The sequence below is a fragment of the Microcebus murinus genome, chromosome 4 (assembly GCF_040939455.1).
Source record: "Microcebus murinus isolate Inina chromosome 4, M.murinus_Inina_mat1.0, whole genome shotgun sequence".
Taxonomy (NCBI): domain Eukaryota; kingdom Metazoa; phylum Chordata; class Mammalia; order Primates; family Cheirogaleidae; genus Microcebus; species Microcebus murinus.
The window spans coordinates 44629113-44649238 of record NC_134107.1 but is presented as its reverse complement, the minus strand read 5'-3'; the positions used below and the strand labels follow the sequence as shown (position 1 = coordinate 44649238).

The window sequence follows — 20126 nt, the reverse complement described above, 5'->3', positions numbered from 1 at the left end:
CTCCAGGAATCTTGCTCTGTCCTGCCTTTAAGTAATACAGAGGTCAAATATTTTTTATTTTATTTTTTACTTGTTCTAACAGCTCTAATGGGAAGTTGTAAATATAAGCTGTCACCCTCTACCACATACAGCAGGAGGGCTGCATGGCAGTGGAAAGAGCATGAGCTCTGCAAGCACAGACAGCCAGGAAGCTACTGCAATAGTCCAAGTGAAAGTAGGTTTAACTTCTGATTCCATTACCTATTAGTTCTGTGAACTTGGCCAAGTTACTAAGACTTTCTTCAATTTCCTCATCTGCATAACAGGAATTATAGTAGTAACCTCACAGGACTATCAAAGGATTAAATTCAATTAGTTATATTTAGTATCTTGGACAAAGTAGATGCTTATATGAGATGGTTCACTTGCCTCTTTATCTACTGGATATCTAATGGCCCAGAGAAACAAAAGGAGAAGTTTGAAAGTTTTAAGGGGTAGAAAAACATTTTTTCCTCTAGACCTCTTTTATCTTTCAAAAAAAAAAATTAGAAGATAGAAACTCTTCCAAATTTATTTCTCTCTAAATGTATCAGCCATATTTTATGAGTAAACAAAACATTTTTGTATCCATCAACTAACATAATGATTTTAAATCTCTAAATGGCACTTTAAAAGCATTGTATATTTCCCTGTTAATCAAAATATTGGTCCTATTCTAAAAATGGCTTTTTCCCCTTCTACAATTTCAAAATTTCCATTAGTAATAATATAATCCAACATTTATTGAGTTCTATGTGACAAGTACAATGCTAAGAGTTTTACAAGGATTACTTCATTTAATCCTTACTAAAGCCCTACATAGCAGGTTCTATCTATCTATTTTACAGATAATAAAACTGAGGTATAGAAAGGCTCAGTAATTTGTCCAAATATACACTGAAGCTGGAGCTATATCACCACACTATAGCTCTTCTGTGAAATACAACACCTCTAGCAGCAACTATAGGAATATATGCTGGAAGAATAAGAGACTTCTTTGACCACCTTCACTTCTTATCAGATTAGGAAAAGTGACTTAGAAAGATACTCCTTCATCCATCAAACATGTAATGAACATGTACCATGTGCCAGGCATTGTGCTGGTACTAGGATACAGAATGATGACAATGTCCAGAGTGAAGAATACAATGGGCTACAGTTTGCTTTAAACAATATTTCAAGGCCGGTTGATACATCACAGAGGGGCAGCATACACAGGGGCTAATAGTGCAGGCTCTGAAAACAGAAAGCCTAAGTCTGAATACTGGCTCTGCCACATCTGAGCTATGTGACCTTGGACAAGTTCCTTAACTCTACATGTCTTAGTTTCCCATAAACAGGAACAACAGTTGCTATTTTTCTAGATTATCACAAGATTTGAATTAATTATGATATGTAAAATGCTTAGAGCAGTATCTGTACAAAGTACCCAATACATGACAGCTATTCTTAATACCCATAAAACATCCATCTCAGCATTACTATCATCCTGAATATATTTTTAAATTTGATCATCATCAACAGAGTCTACCTACTTATAACAGCTAAAAATCATCCTAACTTTCCTATTTGATATGTGCTAATGGCTTCAACTGCATTTATTCTTAAACTAAACTCTACTGTTTAATCTCTAATAATCTTTTTTGCTCATTGAGTCAATGGCTCAGTGACCCTACCTAGGGGACTAGTCAGGAAGTGCAACACACTTCTGACCATTCTAAGTGCTTTGTCAACTATAAAGGTTCATACAAACATCAACTACTGGCGGTGTTATGCCAGTTATAACCACCAGGAACTCATTCCACATATATAGGTACACTTATGTGTACAGAGGCACACAATGGGGAGACTGGACTTAGGAAATACCAGTGGCATGGATGGTACATCAGAAGGTCAAAGACAGATAACGTCCACTTTAGGGTTTCACTCAGGTGCATACTACAAGGAGCCAAAGTTTACTTAATAAAGAGGAAAGACAGATGGGGATGGGAATGGTGGCAGTAGTGGTAAAGAGCACTGAGCACAGATGTGAAATAGGCAATTTATCCACACCTAAAGTTCAACCGCACAAATTAGAACATACCATCTACTACTACCTCACTCTTCAACCCCCAAATCTGTTTCCCCTCCTGACCTTCCTACTTCTTTTTTTAAAAAAATTATTATTTTTAATTACTATGGCAACATAATCATTGTATATCTTTATAGAGTACATGTGATGTTTTGATACAGGCATACAATGTGAATTAATCAAACCAGGGTAATTGGGATATCCATCACCTCATACATTTAACATTTCTTTATGTTATGAACATTCCAGTTCCACTCTTTTAGTTATTGTAAAGTATACCTTATTGTTGACAACAGTCACTTTGTTGTGCTATCAAATATTGTTTGTTCTATCTAACTAACTCTATTTTTATACCCATTAACCATCCCCACTTTATCACCTCCCACCCCCCACTATCCTGACCAGCCTCTCTTAACCATCATTCTGCTCTCTGTTTCCAGGAGATCAATTATTTTTATTTTGTTTTATTTTATTTTTAAGGCAAGCATGAAAATGAGGTTTATTGAGGAGAGAAAGATAGAATTATACGGCAAGAGCAAGATATAGGCTTACAGAGCATGATACATATGCCATAGATGATGACCAGACTCTTTGTTGTAGCAATAGGAGAGCAAAAGGAAGGGCACAAAAGGCTCAACTGTTTTCAATATTTAGCTCCCACATATAAGGGAAAACATATGAGATTTGTCTTTCTGTGCTTGGCTTATTTCACTGAATATAATGTTCTAATTCCATCCATATTGTTGCAAATGGCAGGATTTCACTCTTTATGTGGCTATATAATATTTCATTGTGTATATATATACCACAATTTCTTTATCCATTCACCCACTGATGGACACTTAGGTTGATTCCACATCTTGGCTATTGTGGATAGTAAAACATCATTTTTCACAGATATAGAAAAAATAATTCTATGCTTTGTATAGAACCAAAGAAGACCCCGTATAGCAAAAGCAATATTAAGCAAAAAGAACAAACTGGGAGGCATCAATTTACCAGACTTAAAGCTATACTACAGCAACTAAAACAGCATGGTACTGGCACAAAAACAGGGACATAGAACAATGGAACAGAATGAGAACCCTGATAAAAAACCATCTTCATATAGCTATCTAATCTTTGACAAAGCAGACAAAAACCTACACTGGGGAAAAGAATCCTTATTCAATAAATGGTGCTGGGAAAACTGGATAGCCACATGTAGAAGACTGAAACAGGATCTGCACCTTTCACCTCTCACAAAAATCAACTCACGGTGGATAACAGACTTAAACCTAAGGTGTGAAACTATAAGAATTCTAAAAGAAAATGTTGGAAAAACTCTTCTAAACATTGGCCTAGGCAAAGAATTTATGAAGAAGACCCCAAAGACAATCACAGCAACAACAAAAATAAGTAAATGGTACCTGATCAAATTCAAATGCTTCTGCACAGCCAAGGAAACTATCACGAGAGCAAACAGACAACCTACAGAATGGGAGAAATTATTCGCATGTTACACATCTGATAAAGGACTGATAACTAGCTATATAGAACTCAGGAATATCAAGGAAAAAATCAAACAACCCTATCAAAAGTGGACAAAGGACATGAACAGAAACTTTTCAAAACAAGATAGACTAATGGCCAATAGACATATAAAAAAATGCTCAACATCTCTAATCATCAGGGAAATGCAAATCAAAACCACAATGAGATTATCATCCATCTCCAGTGAGAATGGCCTTTACCAGAAAGTCCCAAAACAATAAATGTTGGCATGCTTGTGGAGAGATAGGAACACTCATACACTGCTGGTAGGACTGCAAACTAATACCGCCTCTGTGGAAAGCAATATAGAGATACCTCCAAGAGATACAAGTAGAACTACCATTTGATCCAGCAATCCCATTACTAGGTATCTACCCCAAAAGACATCTGCACTAGAATATTTATAGCAGCATAATTCACAATTGCAAAGATGTGGAAATAACCCAAATGCCCATCAACACATGAATGGATTAATAAAATGTAGTATATGTATCCCATGGAGTTCCATTCAGCTACAAAAAACAATGGTGATATAGTATCTCTTGTATTATCCTGGATAGAGCTAGAACCCATTCTACTAAGTGAAGTATCCCAAGAATGGAAAAACAAGCACCACATGTACTCATCATCAAATTGGTTTTAACTAATCAACACTTAAGTGCACATATAGTAATAACATTCATTGGGTGTTAGGCAGGTGGGAGGGGGAGGAGGTGATGGGTATATACACACCTAATGGGTGCGGTGTGCACTGTCTGGGGGATGGACATGCTTGAAGCTTTGACTTGGGTGGGGAAATGGCAATATACGTTACCTAAACATTTACACCCCCATAATATGCTGAAATAAAAATTAAAAAATGGACCTTGATTAAATTCAACAGTTTGCATAGCAAAGGAAATAATCAACAAACAGACAACCTACAAAATGGGAGAAAATATTCACAAACTATACATCCAAACAAAGGACTAACACTCAGAATCTACAAAGAACTCAAACAAACCAGCAAGAAACAAAAACAAACAATCCCATCAAAAAATGGGCAAAAGATAGAAACAGAATTTTTTCAAAAGAAGACAATTCAACATCACTAATCATCAGAGAAATGCAAATTAAAACCACATGAGAGAGTGGTCCCAGCGTGAGTGAATGTGGGTGTGTGTGCGGGCGCGCCCTGCGGTAGAATGCAGTCCTATCCAGCGTGGCTTCCCGCCTTGCACCCAGAGTCGCAAGGGGAGGCTCCACCCATCCACGACCCTGAACTGGAAGAAGCGAGTGGAAAATTTCATCTTGTAAGCTTCTCTTATACAAAATCTTCAGTCATTGAATATGTGTGAATACAGATTTTAGCAGAAATTAGAGGAAAGAAGCAAGAAGACGAGCATACAGCGGACAAGGGCCGGAAGGAGGGGTACCTGAGACCCCGGGAGACTCCAAGGGAGGAGGCTGTGGAGGAGAACTGGAGGCTGAGACCACCGGAGTAGCCCGGAGACCAGCGGCAAGGGTAGGTGGATGTGCTGTTTCCCCTCCCCTACATTCGGGACTGCTGGTGGGCTCCCCAGCAGGTGGAGAGACCTGCGGACACCAGCCCAGAGACTGCCACCACCTACCAACGGTGAGCCTGTAGCAGACGTGGCACCAGGTTCCCAACTTCCTCCGGGCACCTCCGTGTGCACAGACCCGAGCCGCGTGGCAGGCGCCATATTGCCTCCTCCTCCCCTCCGCCAACCCTACCCGCGGCTTCCCAGAGAGACAATACAGCCACCAGCCGGAGGCACCTCCAGGGAACGGGACCTTCCCGTTTGGGACCCTACACCTGACTCAGGGGAACTCAGACTGTGAGCTCCCTACCTGCCCGCCCTCCCAGGTGCTGCTAGCACCGTGTTCCCAGGAGAACGGTGCAGACTCAGAGGCTGAGAGACATAGACCCAGCTTGGGCTCCCTGTGGGTGAATTGGGACCGGAAATCCTCTCCCTGGTGGGGAAACAGTTTGAACTCTGGGACCCAGAGGTCGGACCTGCAGACCAGATCCCCTGCACCGAGGGCTAGCATTGCCTGGGGCACAGAAGGGTTATACGTGAACAGCCAACTGAGGTGTGTGTGCCTCCAGGGGCGGATCGGCGTCCTACAGGGCAACAGTCCGGGGAGGCCTGGTGGCTTGTGGTCTGGCCTGCTGGCAGAGGCCCAGGAGTAGCTGCGGAGTTGGGGAAGGTGGAAAGAAGCGAGGCCTGCTCCAGACTGTGGGTCTCAGACAGCCCCACCCCCACACACAGACTTTCTGGCTGAGTGGGACCATTCCAGCCCCGCCCTGACAGCTTTCCCTGGAAGCAGAGGACAGAACTTTGACCCCTGCTAACAGCCTGAGGGCAGGCTTACCCAACCCAGCTCCGCCCAGAACAAGAGCTGTTAACAGGACACAAAATCAACAGTATAGCCTGTTCCTCTAAGCAAACGCCACCTACTGACAGGGACGGCATCTTGCACAGCCTTTCCACGGCACCCACTGACTCAATATACAGGGAGTGGTCCAATTTCACCCACAGACACCACCTAACGCCTCAGAAACTAAACAAGGTGTGTCAATACCCAAACAATAACCTAAGGAAAGAAACAACAACTGATCGACATGGGAAAAAATCAGTGAAAGAACTCAGGAAATATGAAGAACCAAATGGAAAACACACCCCCAAAGAGGAGCACCAGCCCCCTAGAAACGGACACCGACCAAAATCAGGCAACCAATATGACAGAAGAGGAATTTCGTATGTGGATCATAAGAACACTCACCCAGCTGCAACAACAACTCAATAACCAACACAAAGAAACCACAAAAAGTCTCCAGGATATGGGAAAAGAAATAGACACAATGAAGAAAAGTGTAACCGAACTCCTGGAAATGAAGAATCAATTCAAGGAACTACAAAATACAGTGGAAAGTCTCATGAACAGGGTAGATCTAACAGAAGAAAGAATCTCAGAGCTTGAAGATAACACCCTCCAATTAAATAAATCAGTCACAGAAATAGAGCAGAGAAATAAGAGAAAAGAGCAAAGCCTACAAGAGCTGTGGGATTATGTGAAGAAACCTAATGTGAGGGTCATAGGGTTATAAGAAGGGGAAGAAGACAACACTCAAGGGTTGGACAAGCTGTTTGAAGATATAATAGAGGAAAATTTCCCAGGCCTTGCTCAAAATCTTGATATACAAGTTCAAGAAGCTCAGAGGACCCCTGGGAGATTCAACGCAAACAGGAAGACGTCATGACATGCAGTCATCAGACTGACCAAAGTATCAACTAAAGAGGCCCTTCTAAGAGCTGTAAGACAAAAGAAGCAAGTAACATACAAGGGAAAGCCAATTCGAATAACATCAGACTTCTCTAATGAGACTTTAGAAGCAAGGAGAGACTGGGGCCCCATTCTCACTCTTTTGAAACAAAACAATGCCCAGCCTAGAATATTATTCCCTGCAAAACTAAGCTTCGTATATGAAGGAGAAATAAAAACATTCTCAGACAAGCAAAGGCTCAGAGAATTCACCAAGACAAGACCAGCCCTACAAGAAGTACTTAAAACAGCGTTACGCACGGAACATCATAATAATAACCCACGAATATAAAAACAACCAAAACCCAAAGATATTAAAGGCCAGATATTACAATGGCTCAAGACAGAAATCATAGCAACAACATCCAACCCAACAGAATGATCAGTAATCTACCTTACCTATCAGTTCTCTCAATAAATGTGAATGGCTTAAACTCTCCACTCAAGAGACATAGGCTGGCTGAAGGGATAAGAAAATACAGGCCAAGTATATGCTGTCTTCAGGAAACACATCTAACCTGCAAGGATGCATACAGACTAAAAATAAAAGGGTGGAGATCAATATTCCAAGCAAATAGAAGCCAAAAGAAGGCTGGTGTGGCAGTTCTAATTTCAGACGATTTAGTTTTTAAACCAACAAAAGTAGTAAAAGACAAAGAGGGTCATTATATAATGGTGAAGGGCACAGTCCAACAAGAAGAGATAACAATTTTAAATATATATGCACCCAACTTAGGTGCACCCAGATTCATAAAGCAAACCTTACTGGAGCTAAGCAAATGGATTAATAGCAACTCCATAATCACCTGAGATTTCAACACCCCACTGACGGCACGAGACAGATCCTCCAAACAGAAAATTAATAAAGAAATAATGGACTTAAACAAAACTCTAGAACAATTGGGTCTGACAGACATCTACAGAACATTCTACCCAAAATCCACTGAATATACGTTCTTCTCATCAGCTCACGGGACATTCTCTAAGATTGACCATATCCTAGGACACAAAGAAAATTTCAAGAAATTTAAAAAAATAGAAATCATACCATGTACCTTCTCAGATCACAGTGGAATAAAACTAGAAATCAACCCTAACAGAAACTCACATTTCTACACAAAAACGTGGAAATTAAACAACCTCCTACTAAATGATTACTTCGTAAATGAAGAAATCAAGACAGAAATAAAAAAGTTCTATGAAGAAAACGACAATGGAGAGACAAGTTATCAACTCCTCTGGGACACAGCTAAAGCAGTTCTGAGAGGAAAGTTTATCTCCATAAATGCCTATAACCAAAAGACAAGAAGATCACAAATAGACAATCTAATGAAACGACTCAAAGAGCTGGAAAAAGAAGAACAGACCAACCCCAAACCCAGCAGAAGAAGTGAAATCAACAAGATCAAATCAGAACTAAACGAAATTGAAAACAGGGAAGCTATTCAGGAGATTAATAAAACAAAAAGTTGGTTCTTTGAAAAAATAAACAAAATTGACACACCATTGGCTAAGCTAACGAAAAGCAGAAAAGAGAAATCTCTAATAAGCTCCATCAGGAATAAAAAAGGAGATATCACAACTGATCCCAAAGAGATACAAGATACAATTTATGAATACTACAAAAATCTTTATGCACACAAACTAGAAAATGTGGAGGAAATGGACAAATTTCTAGAAACACACAGCCTCCCTAGGCTCAACCAGGAAGAAATAGATTCCCTGAACAGACCAATCTCAACAGCTGAAATAGAAACAGCAATTAAAAATCTCCCTAAAAAGAAAAGTTCCGGTCCAGATGGCTTCACACCTGAATTTTACCATACTTACAAAGAAGAACTAGTACCTATCTTGCAGAAACTATTCCACAACATCGAGAAGAACGGAAACCTCCCCAACACCTTTTATGAAGCGAATATTACTCTGATACCAAATCCAGGAAAGGATGCACAAAAAAAAAAACTACAGACCAATATCCCTAATGAATATAGATGCAAACATTTTCAACAAAATCTTAGCTAACCGAATCCAGACACTTATCAAAAAAATAATCCACCACGACCAAGTGGGCTTCATCCCAGGGATGCAGGGATGGTTCAACATACGTAAATCTATAAATGCAATTCACCACATAAACAGAAGCAAAAACAAAGACTACATGATTCTTTCAATAGATGCAGAAAAAGCTTTTGACAAAATTCAACACCCTTTCATGATACGAACACTTAAGAAAATAGGCATAGAAGGGACATACCTAAAAATGACACAAGCCATATATGACAGACCCATAGCCAACATCATACTGAATAGGGAAAAATTGAAATCATTCCCACTTAGAACTGGAACCAGACAAGGCTGCCCACTATCTCCACTTCTGTTCAACATAGTACTGGAAGTCTTGGCTACAGCAATCAGACAGGAAAATGGAATCAAAGGTATCCAAATAGGGGCAGAAGAGATCAAACTTTCACTGTTTGCTGATGATATGATATTGTATCTAGAAAACCCCAAGGATTCAACCAAGAAACTCCTGGAACTGATCAATGAATTTAGTAAAGTCTCAGGATACAAAATCAATACACAGAAATCAGAGGCATTCATATACGCCAACAACAATCTAATTGAGAACCAAATCAAAGACTCAATTCCCTTCACAATAGCAACAAAGAAATTAAAGTACCTAGGAATATACTTAACCAAGGACGTAAAAGACCTCTACAGGGAGAACTATGAAACACTGAGGAAGGAAATAGCAGAGGATGTAAACAGATGGAAATCCATACCATGCTCGTGGATCGGCAGACTCAATATCATCAAAATGTCTATACTACCCAAACTGATCTACAGATTCAATGCAATACCTATTAATATCCCATCAGCATTCTTCACAGATATAGAAAAAATAACTTTACGCTTCGTATGGAACCAAAGAAGACCCCGAATATCAAGAGCAATTCTAGGCAACAAAAACAAAATGGGAGGCATTAATATGCCAGATATCAAACTATACTACAAAGCTGTAGTAATTAAAACAATATGGTATTGGCACAAAAATAGGAATATTGACCAGTGGAACAGATGTGAGAATCCTGATATAAAACCATCCTCATATAGCCATCTAATCTTTGACAAAGCAGACAAAAACATATGCTGGGGAAAAGAATCCCTCTTCAATAAATGGTGCTGGGAAAACTGGATAGCCACCTGTAGAAGGCTAAAAGAGGACCCACACCTTTCACCTCTCACAAAAACCAACTCACGCTGGATAACAGACTTAAACCTAAGGTATGAAACTACTAGAACTCTAGAGGAAAAAGTTGGAAACACTCTCCTAGACATTGGCCTGGGCAAAGAGTTTATGAAGAAGTCCCCAAAGGCAATCACAGCAGCAACAAAAATAAAGAAATGGGACATGATCAAACTAAAAAGCTACTGCACAGCCAAAGAAATAGTCATGAAAGTAAACAGACAACCTACAGAATGGGAGAAAATTTTTGCATCCTATGCATCTGATAAGGGACTGATAACTAGAATATACTTAGAACTCACGAAAATTAGGAAGAAAAAATCAAATAACCCCATTAAAAAGTGGGCAAAGGACTTGAACAGAAATTTTTCTAAAGAAGACAGAAGAATGGCCAACAAACATATGAAGAAATGCTCAACATCTCTAATCATCAGAGAAATGCAAATCAAAACCACAATGAGATATCACTTAACCCCAGTGAGAATGGCCTTTATCAAAAAATCTCCAAACAATAAATGCTGGCGTGGTTGCGGAGAGAGAGGAACACTCCTACACTGCTGGTGGGACTGCAAACTAGTTCAACCTCTGTGGAAAGCAATATGGAGATACCTTAAAGCGATACAAGTGAATCTACCATTTGATCCAGCAATCCCATTGCTGGGCATCTACCCAAATGATCCAATGACACTCTATAAAAAAGACACCTGCACTCAAATGTTTATAGCAGCACAATTCATAATTGCAAGGCTGTGGAAACAGCCCAAGTGCCCATCAATCCAAGAATGGATTAATAAAATGTGGTATATGTATACCATGGAGTACTATTCAGCTCTAAGAAACAATGGTGATATAGCACATCTTATATTTTCCTGGTTAGAGCTGGAACTCATACTACTAAGTGAAGTATCCCAAGAATGGAAAAACAAGCACCAGATATATTCTCCAGCAAACTGGTATTAACTGAGTAGCACCTAAGTGGACACATAGGTACTACAGTAATAGGGTATTGGGCAGGTGGAAGGGGGGAGGGGGGCGGGTATATACATACATAATGAATGAGATGTGCACCATCTGGGGGATGGTCATGATGGAGACTCAGACTTTTGGGGGGAGGGGGGAATGGGCATTTATTGAAACCTTAAAATCTGTACCCCCATAATATGCCGGAAAAAAAAAAAAAAAAAAAACCACATGAGATATACCACCCTACCCCTGTCAGAATGGCCATTCTTAAAAAGTCAAAAAACAACAGATGCTGTCATGCATGAAGAGAAAAAGGAATACCTATACACTGTTAGTGGGAGGGCAAACTAGTACAACCCCTGTGAAAAATGGTATGGCGATTCCTCAAGGGGCTAGAAGTAGACCTATCATTTGACCCAGCAATCCCACTACTGAGTAACTACCCAAAAGAAAGGAAATAATTTTATCAAAAAGACACCTGCACTCAAATGTTTATTGCAGCACGATTCACAATTGCAAACATATCAAATCAACACAAGTGTCCATCAATTCATTAGTAGATAAAGAAAATGTAATATATTTATAGCATGGAGTACTACTCAGCCTTAAAAAGGAATGAAATAATGTCTTTCACAGCATCTTGGATGAAACTAGAGACCATTATCCCGGGTAAAGTATCTTAGGAATGGAAAACCAAACACCACACATTCTCACTAATGAGTGGGAGCTAAACGCTGGGTGCACAGGGCACAAAAAGATGTAAAGGACATTGGAAACTAAGAAGGGAGGAGGGTGGGAGTAGGAGAAAATACTTACCTATTGGGTACAATGAACACTGTCCTGGTTAGAGGCACACTAAAAGCCCTGATTTCAGCATTATATAGTAAATCCATGTAACAAAAACATTTGTACTCCATTAATATTTTGAAATTAAAAAAAAAAAAAAGAAAAGTGGCTGACACAAGAATGTCTCTTCAGGGGGAAAAAAAAGAGTTGGCTTGAATAGAAGGGATAAAGTATACATACAGACTAAAATCTAGTCTGGCATTAGGACACAAAATTTATTAGCTAGGTGGCCTTGGTTTGTCACTTAAACTCTCTAGGCCTCAGGTGTTTTATTCGTTAAGTACAATAACAGTATCTCATGTGCTAGAAAGGACCAGAAGATTTCAGGAGGTCTCTCAGCTCTAAGATATATGATTCAATACTTCATCTAAATCATGCAGGTCATACTCTGCTCCCTCTGAACCCCTGGACTGTGACTCAGTGCAGAAGCCTTCATGATATGAAGATGATGAGAAACCTGGCAAAAGCAAGTTTAGAGTGAGGGCAAAAATTCCAACTGTCAGGTCCCAGTCACAAGAAGATACAGTTAGAATATTAAAGTTAGCCTAGGGATAGAAGATAATTAATCTTCAAGGCAATAAAAATATTTAATTCATTCATCTGAGAGAAATGACAAGAGAGAAGATAGATAGATAGCTTTTTCCCTCCCTGTTCTGACAAGGTTATTCTGGACAGATTGTAGAATGTCTAATGAACATTTAATATAAGAGCCTGAGATGCAAATAAGTAAATGATGAAAGGCCGAAGTAGTAGAAGTTGACATTATAGTGCTGCAACCAGGACAGACATTTACAGAGTAGAGCTTTGGAAAGAGAAGCTTGTTTGCAATTGTTCAGGTAGTAGCGGAAGTGAAAAGACAGGGATAGATATGAGAGAAATTATAGGGGTGAAATCACAGGATTTGATCATTGAATGGACAGATACGAAAGGAAGGAAGAGGCACATTGAAGCTGCTTCCTAATCAGCATGAGAACTGGGGAGTCACATGTGTGGGTAAGAGGATAACCATGAAGAAAGAAGAAAGGGGAGTCTCCAAGTCCTATAGGTGATCTTGAAGGACAAGAGAACAGCCAGCAGCAGTGAACACTACAATCCCTCCTTCACCTCAGCCTTGTAGGCCTTGGAGGCATGACCACAAAGTGCCAGCCAGATCAGTCAGTCTGCTCTGTGGCTAGAACAGGGTAGTGGGTATCTAGGGCTAGAGGAATATATTCAAGGAAGTGTTCAGGGGTTGGGATAATAGCAAAGCAGAGGGAAGAGGAGAAAATGTAAGCAGCCCACTACCTTAGACGTTGTGCTGATTTTGTATCTCATATACTTTCTTCCTTAGAGGGCTGATGAGGGCTTTAAGAAACAGAAAAGCATTTCCAAGGCTGGAAGCAAGAGCATGCACCAAGGCCTCAACCAGTGGAGCAGAGGTGGTGTCCTCAAAGAGAAGAGGCTGGGTTCTCCAAGCTACCCTTGGCAGCAGCTAAAAGTGAATGATTGAAGACTAAAGGGCCACTCTTAAGATAAGTGTCCGTAACCAAAGAGACTATGGCCAGGGTTTCTGGAGAAACTATTCAGACGGTTTCCACCATGCTAAACTGAAACCTACGGGCATTCCACTCTAACCACAGGCCCTGCCTTTCACTGCCTCTATCTAACCCCTCTAGGAACAGAAGTGCCTCTTGACAAACTTCAAATTACAATCTCTCTCCACCTTTCCTCTATTCGAACCATTCCTATGAACTGTTAGATGACTCAAGTGACAAGTCCTAGTTAAACCCCCAACTGAGAATAGATGGAAATTTCTATGAATGTGTCAGGCTCTAAGTGGTAACCTGCCTAGGTATCGAGAAGCATTTCTTCTTTCCTTCCTTCCCTTCTTTTCTTTTAGCAAATACCAACTAGATGCAAGGCCTACCTGTTTGCAATTGGATATAACCTTCCAGGACCAAGAAAATTATTTAGCCTTTAAAACCACCTGCTCTGACCAAAAATACAATACAATGCTATATTATACTATACTGTGCAATACAGTCCAGGAACCTCTGCTTACGAAGGACTGGATCTGTTCTGGCTGTCTGACTCCCAGGGTCATCAAAGCTTAATTTTTCACAGTCAGAATGTTTCACAACTATTCTAATGGGCTTGTTCATCTCTGTTCATTTCACTTAGCTCAAGCCAGAGACTACTTGCATCTGAATTATCAACTGTCTTCCAAAACATGTTGGCCTTGAAGTTGGCTTTGAAAGATCCTGTACAAATAGTTCATTTGATTAGCAAACTTTGGTACATCTGTCAGAATATGGGTACACATTTCTGCATTTCAGTTATAACATCAATACTTGGTCTAAAGGCAGCATTCCTCATATTGACTTAAAACCATCCAAAGATCTACGAAAAATTATTAGGGATATTGCTTTTAACCCACTCTGAGTTCTGCTCAAAAGAAAAAAAAAGATGCTATACAGAATTAAATGTTCTAACAAATGTTGTCTTTAAAGCAAATTTCAGTAAATTTAAGTGCAATCTATTGAAAACAATTTTTAGTCAAAATGAACCCAATTTTCTCACAGAATAGGATAAAAGCACAATGGCTTGAGTTCCTGCCACACTCACTTTTTTGACTGAGAATTTAAGCCCTTGCTTTGAGGCAAGAACCATTCCTACCAGCATTCTTGGGAAGGCACCATCCCTGCTGAACAACCAGCACTGCCTGACTTGGTTTGGCCTGGGGAAGGAGATGGATACAGTTGTCTCGCAGGAATCCGAGTGACCTTGGAATCCAAAGTCCTCAGGACCCAGGCCTCCTTTCCTAATGTGTAATTTATAGGTGGAAACCATGGAGTATCTCAGAGTTCACATGGCAGTAATCAGAAAGAAGACAACAACGTGAAACCCCAAAGGAGGTAGTGGATGTTCTCAGAGCCATTAGAAATATGCCCAAATGCACAAATGGGCATAGTACCATTATAATAGCACTGCACTGGCCTAGACCTTTCCTCTCTGTGCCTTAGTGTACTCATCTACAAAATAAGGAGCTTGGATGAGCAGATCCTTAGAGTCCCAGTCAGTCTTGATATTCTGAAGTAGATTCCAGCCTCAGATTACTAGGAGGTCTCCGGCCGTCATAAGGCAGTCCCAAGACCAGCATGGGCAGGCCTCCAGAGTCTTCCCTTCATTTCTTCCTATCTTGACCCCATTCATGGCTCAAAGCCTAGCTCGAATGCCACTGCCTTCAAGAAGTTTCCCTTTACCCTTCTGGCATAATCACTCATTCCTCCCAGGATCTCCCGATTTGTCTTGGTGTTCAGCCTTGGGACTTTCAGAAGTGGATACCATATAACTGGGGGAAAGGCAGTGAGAAAGGAAGTGAAAACAAGAATGAGGCAAGCTGAAACATTACTGACCCTTTCTTAATCCCTGTGCAGAACGCTCAAACCCAGTTTCAGCCTCCTGACCAAACCGGCTCTAGAAAACCAAAAGACTTACACCATGGTTTGGAATACCAGTGGCTAACAAAGATTCAGTCTAAACTAGTCTTTCACTTTTTTATGGAGATAAAGCCATTCTTGAACTGACAAATGTGAAAGCTTGGCGGTCTGTAGAGAAACAGAAGGCAAAATGGCCACAGGAACAATCACCTGCAAAGGGGGTGGGGGGGGGGGCTGCAGCACAGAGCTACGTGGGGGTGGGGTGCTCCGTGGCTCAGGCTCTAGGAGACAGTGCCATGCTGTGGCCACCTGCCGCCTCTGCGCTGCCTTCTGCAGCCTCTGCAGGTACAGGAGGCCTGTTTCCTGACCCAGTTTTCTCCCCAATCTCTATTTAGCTGTTCGCTAGTGATGCTTCTGGCATGCCAATCAGATACTGCAGCCGGCAGTGCAGTTTGTTACAACAAATTCACAGTTCCTAGTAAATTCAGTGGAAAAGTACTGTGTCAAGCAGCCTAATTAAACTGACGTAATTTCCACAGCCATACACTTTTATCAAATGAGAGAAAAAAAATAACAACAAAAACTCAGGGAAAAAAGAAAAAAGAAAGAAATCACATCTTTTGGATCTTATGAAACTGATGGTGGTTGTAATGCATTTAAAGAATGATTCTGTTCAGTGTCCTTGGAGCCAAAGCTGTCCAAGTCTTGGGCCCTAGGTGAGACTTCAGATTGTGCTGGAAAGAGCACTAGGCTACATACAAGTCTTCAGGCCCCTCTACTCCTCACCCACTCTGTGACCTTGGACAAGCTATTTCCAGTCTCTTGGGGAAAAGTGGGAATATCAAACTAGACTGCCATTAAAACACATCCTGTGAGTCTCTTATTCTCCAGACTGTCAAACTGTCAAACTTATGACAAAAAATCATGTAATTTCATCAGGCTAGTGAAACAAGAACTTAATGAGAGGGCCCTCCATTCTGGTCCCAGCCCTGCTACTAGCTAATTGTGACCTTGGGCAAACCACATGACCCATAGAGACTTCAAAGTCCTCATCTGCCAAATGAGGATGATGAACTAGATGAACTCTAAGCTCCCTTCCAATGCCAGAGCTCTAGTCTATTCCATAAGAGATTAAATTGGTCAGCACTACCATGGAGATGACATGAGAATTAGTCTCTTCTCTTAAAGGGAACTAGTTATATGTTCTTTCTCACTGTGTTTAAAGATCTTCTATTCTAAAAATGCAAGATGGACACTTGCCTCTTCCTCCTATTGAGATAACTCAGCAAATAAGGTCATTCTTTTCCTCACTCCCCAGCTCCCCAGATGCCACACTTGGATGGCATGATCCAAGTGGAGGTAGAGTGAGGATTACCTAAAGGGATACCAAGAGGTGTCACTCAGATTTCCAAGCATAAACTGAAAAAATGTCCTTTGGATGGAACTGGAGATGATTATCCTAAGTGAAGTATCTCAGGAATGGAAAAAACAAATACCCCATGTTCTCACAAGTGGGAGCTAAACAATGGTTATATATAGTCATAAAGTGGTGTAATGGACATCAGAAACTAAGAAGGAGGGAGCGTGAGAGTGGGGTAAAGGATAAAAGATTACCTATTAGGTACAATGTACACTATTCAGGTGCTGGGTACACTAAAAACCCTGACTTCAGATTATACAACTCATCCATGTAACAAGAAACACTTGTACCCCCTAAATTTATTGAAATAAAAAAGAAAAAGAAAATAAAGATTTTTAAAAAAAGAAAAAGAAACATGCCCTGGGCATTGCTCAAATGATAAAGGTAGAATTAGCCAAAAGGAGAAAGATATCAGAGAGAGGATGGGGTAAGGGAAGGCAAATAGAAAAAGAGCCAACCAGGAAGCGAAGATCAGGTTTCTCTTTGGACACAAAAAAGGACTACATTAGCAGAGCAAGGCAGAAAAACATAAGGGTCAAATAAAATAGCATGCATCCTCATAACTGTATGAACAGCTCATCAGCTACCAGCCCTAGAAATCCCACCTCCAAATCCATTTACTTCTCTCCATTATCACTGCTATAACCTTAGTTCAAATTCTCCTCTATTTAGGCCTCAATCACTGCCACAGTATTCTGACTCACCTCCTCTCTCTTTCTCCTCTATGATCACTGCACTACCATAGTGATCTTTCTAAACACCATTCTGAACAAGCCACTCCTCTACTTCAGGTCTTTCCATGGCCCCTTATCACTTTCAGAACAGAATAAGAATCCTGCACAGTCTGGTTCCAGATTGCCCCTCCTGCCTCATCCTCACCATCCCTACAGTCTTGCTCCAGTCAGGCTGAAGCACTTGCAGTTCCCTGAACACGCAGCTGTGGGTTTTCATTTAAGTAGCTCTTTTTGCCTGGAATTCTGCCCTCTCTACAGCTCCCCCAACCACCAACACCACCACCACCACCACCACCATCACTCACTCAAAGCCAACCTCAACTCATCCCTTAAGGACTCAGTTCAGACATAATCTTTTCCAAGATTTCTCTGAGCCCCCAAATCTGCATTACATATCCCTCCTCCTATGCTCCCACAAACATCTCATGTTCATGCCATCACAACCATTACCATATTGAATTGAAAAGGGCTCCTGATTCCTTGGTCTCCTCAACCATGTTTAAACATCTCAGAACCCCTAGTGCCTAAACACAGTGCTTGACATCAGTATTCAGAAAGTGGTTGATGAATGAGTGAATGAGTAAATAAATAAATGAATGTGCGCAACTGAGCCTACCTGATAGGAGGGGGAGCCTTAGTCTATCAAAGAAGCAAGACTGGCAAGAAGGACAGTGAAAAATATGGGACATATTAAGGCACAAAGCAGGGGTCTAAGACTCAGACCAATGACAAACTTGACAGTAAGAAAAGTAAAAGTAGAAGCCAATAGGAGCTCTAGATAAGGGAAATGGATAGGGTTCCACAGTCAGCATGAGAAGCCACAGAAGAATCTCAGGGTCTGAGAGTATAAAACATCTCCCTGCTGAAATCTATGCTTCTCTCCCCAGACTAAGAAGGTATAAAACCAGCAGAGAAAGTAATAAATAGTTTATCCTGGAAACACAGAAAAAAACCTGGGGCTACAGTCAGAATAAGCCTGAGCAGATCAAAGAGAAGATGCTGGTGGCAGGAGCCAGGAGGTACAACAAAAGAGGACTGGGTTTGGAGTTAGGCGGCTCCACCACTTACTTACTAGTTCTGTGACCTGGGGCAAGCCAACCCTTTATTTCTCTAGGAATCTTAGATTCTTCATTGGCAAAATGGGAACATAACTCCTATCTCACCCAACTGTTTAAAGAAACATACAAGACATACTACACTTTGTAAATGAAAGAACAATGTAGTTGGCACCTACTATTACAAGTGTTGACCCTAAGCTCTGTCTCTTCTGCCTCAGCCCTTGGGGCAGGAGACTGAGTGTTCCAGACTGTGTGAGCCAGACTGCTTCACGTTTCTCCTGTTCTTTGCCCAGTTCCCTATTGTTCCCTCACTGTCATTCAGACAAGTCTTCAGAATGGAGCCAGCCAGCTCAGCTGTGCTCAGGGAACTCAGGGAAAGGTCAGAGTCCAAACTTGGGACAAAGGGTTAAAGGAGGCCTACAGCTCCCTCAAGACTCAAAAGAGAAGGTGAGTTCAGAGGGACAGAATTGGGATCACTTGCCACCTCCCAACCCACCCACACACAAGTTCTGGTTTTGTTTTAATGATGAACTAATAGGAATTTGTCTTATTGTCTGAAGTCTCCCTAATGTTTTACAAATCATACACCATTCATTCATTCATTCCACTTCTACTGGAAACTTACCATATGCCTGGTATAGGCAAAGTGAACATAGGAAAAAAAAAATAATAAAACATAACAGAAATGACATGTGCCCTCAGAAAATGTCCAATGTAGATGGAAAGATATGTATACAGAAACCCACTTAAAAAGAAGACAAAACAAAAAACCTGGCTGTGAATCAGTGCCAAACGCACAAATATAAAACATCAGCATTGGGCAGAGAGGATGGTGGCCAGGAGAGCCTCATGGCTCAGGTGGGCAGACAACACTTCACAAGCAGGTAGAACCTAAGCTGGCCTTAAAGAAGAAGCAATATTTGGATAAAAGTCACAGAGGGAAAATAGTACTTTAAGACTATGGCAGCATTCATTAATGCATGCATTCACTCAATAGATACTTACTGAACAATTACTCTGTGCCAGAATAATTGGTGCACTTGGGATGCACCAATGGTGCACTTGGGATAAGTAAGAGAGAAAAACAACAACAAATATTTTGAAGAGCTTAATATGTGCCAGGTACGTTTTTAAGCACTTTAACTGAATTAACTCACACAATTCTATAAGGTAAATCACTGTTATGATCATCATTTTACAAGTGAGGAAAATGAGGCAGAGGGAAGGCAAGTGACTTGCCTGAGTGGTGGAGCCAGCATTCAAGCCTGGGCGGTCTGGCTCTGGGAATATTTTAACAGTTTTATTAAGGTATAAATTATATATACAGTATATAATTTGATGTTTTTACATATGTATACACCTAGTTTAGGGTTTAACAATGACAAGTTTAGACCGGGTGTGGTGGCTCATATCTATAGGCCCAACACTTCGAGAGGCCAAGCTGGAAGCATTTGCTTAAGGCCAGGAGCTTGAGACAAGCCTGGGCAATA

The 20126-nt window shown here is 40.8% G+C and overlaps 1 protein-coding gene across 7 annotated transcripts in view; it reads right to left on the bottom strand.

The window, feature by feature from the left end:
• Positions 1 to 20126, bottom strand: part of SERGEF (secretion regulating guanine nucleotide exchange factor) — a 236204-nt gene that overhangs the window by 105231 nt on the left and 110847 nt on the right. Inside the window, exon 10 of one of the 7 annotated variants that reach the window (XR_012918959.1) lies at positions 3499 to 3559. The exons of the other annotated variants lie outside the window; for them this stretch is intronic. The gene's annotated coding sequence lies outside the window, so the exon portion shown is untranslated. The remainder of the gene's footprint in view (positions 1 to 3498; positions 3560 to 20126) is intronic. 7 annotated transcript variants of the gene reach the window in all.